Below are 2626 nucleotides of genomic sequence, written 5' to 3'. Positions count from 1 at the left end.
CGGTGGGCTCCTCTCCTCTGGTTCTCGTTTTCACTCTGTCTCGCCTTCGCCCCGGGGGCTGCGTAAATAGGAGAAACCCGGAGGTGACCGTTGGAAATGTCGCCCCTCCCCAAGGTCCAACCCTCCTTGCTGCCTGCCAAAATTTGTTTGCCCATCAGTTTCTTTCCTCTTTAATAACAACCAAGATTTCAAAATCTTTTGAAATCTTTTCACACACACACACACACATTGTGCTCTCCAACCAGGTGATTTTGTTTTGATCCTCTTGGACCAATGCTGGAGCGCGGGACAAATGCCGGATGCCCGATTACGCACGAAGAGGGATACCGCGCGCGTGTGGTTGCAGCACGGTAACGGGCACGTTCGATGCCGTGGCCTGAAGGGTTAACACATTTTTTTTTAATTATGCGAGATTGAAAGTTGGTGTGAAAAATAATTAATGTTACAGCGCGGGAACGGGCACGTGCAGTGCCGTGGCGTGAAGGGTTAAAATGTTTTTTTTAGTTACGTGAGATCGACCGTTGGCGTGAAAAAATCTATTCGAGATGATAAGTTCACCTACCGGAGGGTGATGCGAGCATGCCAGCGCCCACCTGGAGAGATAGGGACGACATTATTGCAGTAGACTAATATTTTTGAAATTAATAAACGCCGGCCAAAAAGAATATATTCTCTCGCTGGAAATGTAGACGAAATTAATTTCAGCCATTTATTATTTTCAAATTTCTAAAATGGAAATATCTTCCTGTAGATTGGATGTTATTAATTTCGAGCAATTATTGTTTTCAATTTTTTTAAAGGGAAATATCTTGTTGTAAATTGGTTGTTATTAATTTCGAGCATTTGTTCTATTCAAATTTTGAAAAGGAGACCTCCTTCTGAATTGCCACGTGGCCTTTATTCCCTAAGCTTGAAATTGCTTCCTGGTGTTACCAATGGAGGTTTTTGGATGGCAATATCTGGGGAACGTTCTCTGGGAGCATTTTCCCAGTGAACGCTCAAATTGTCATGCAATTTCAACTAAAGTTGTCATGGCAATTTTACAGAAGTTGTCATGATCGGAAGATAAAGTTGCCATGTAGCGGCAAAAAATGACAATCATTTAATTTTTTTGGCCATCCATTTGATATGAATCCAATGGTTGTGGGGACGTTCTCTAAGATCTCCCTCCTAGGGAACGTTCGCCAGTTATTATTTCCCCCATTTGTACTTATGAGTTGATTTTCTTAGAGTTTTCGAGTTGTTCTTGGAGGTTTGAATAATGTAGAATGTTCTATTAATATATGGGGAAAATATGTGAGGTTGACGGAGTTAATGAGGGTTGTAAAGACACTGTTCACTAGCAAACGGATGGATATGGGTATTCCGTATGATATCGTACCGTATCTATTCGAGTCACGTGAAAACTTGCGAGCATCGATAAATATAGGGTTCATTGTTCACCTACCGCGTTGGTGTGAATAGACCATCGCCCACGTGGAGAGATATGGACAATATTAGTGTATGATATTAAACTACAATAGTATTACGCTATATTCATACTTAGAGTAAATAACAAATGCCAGAAGTGATATTTATTCCACTATAAAAAATTAGACTTTACATTTTTCAAGCATCTTGAAAATATTGGGAAAGAGATCCTCTCCATATTACCATGTGACTTCAACTATTTTTCAAAATTTTAAAATCACACCATCTCTGAGATTACCAAAATATGGCATATAGATTAGCAATGTTTCTTTTCACGGGAGGGGAGTTATATTTTGGTCCAATTGGATTACTATCGAGGATGGAATAATGTAGTATATTCCATTATGAACGATGAAATGAGGTTAATGTAGTTACATGGATTGTACGGACACTATTACACTCACACGTGAAAATGGATGTGTGTGTTCCATATGATGCCTTATCACGAAGAGTTAATGTATCTTTTGAGTCATATGAAATAATTGTGCGAGCGCCGATAAATCCTAGAGATAATATGCTCACCTACCGTGGTGTAGTGACAATGCTATTGTGATATGTCATTTGTTTCATAATTCAAATGAATCCATTAATGCTTTTCGATTTTGAGAGTGTGTTGGCCTGCACTCATGCTGACTCGCCATGTCCACATAGTTAGTGTTATAGTTGACGTAAATCTGACTTGTGTGATCAATTTGTGTTATTTTTTAAGTTTTTTTCTTTCACTTACCATGCAAGTTTGCATACCATGGATGCAATTAACTCTACACACAATGGAACACAATGAAATACACAAGGTCAATGAAGTTGTGTAGGTCGTACAGACACTACCGTGCACATGCAATGGATATGGGTGTTACGTGCGATGCCTTGTGGTGAAGAGTTGATGCATATTTTCTATCCACTGGTAGAAAAAGGGCATGTTGTCCCGGTTCGTAAGGGCCTTTAGTCCCGGTTCCTGAACCGGGACTAAAGTGTCGGTACTAATGCCCTGTCCCTTTAGTCCCGGTTCAATTCAGAACCAGGACTGATGGGCCTCCACGTGGCATGTGCACGGAGCCCAGGCAGGAGACCCTTTGGTCCCGGTTGGTGGCACCAACCGGGACCAATAGGCATCCACACGTCAGCATTTCTGTGGCTGGGGTTTTTGTTTTTTTTT

This window comes from Triticum dicoccoides, chromosome 3A (assembly GCF_002162155.2).
Source record: "Triticum dicoccoides isolate Atlit2015 ecotype Zavitan chromosome 3A, WEW_v2.0, whole genome shotgun sequence".
NCBI classification, from domain to species: domain Eukaryota; kingdom Viridiplantae; phylum Streptophyta; class Magnoliopsida; order Poales; family Poaceae; genus Triticum; species Triticum dicoccoides.
Note: the sequence above shows the minus strand (reverse complement) of the source record.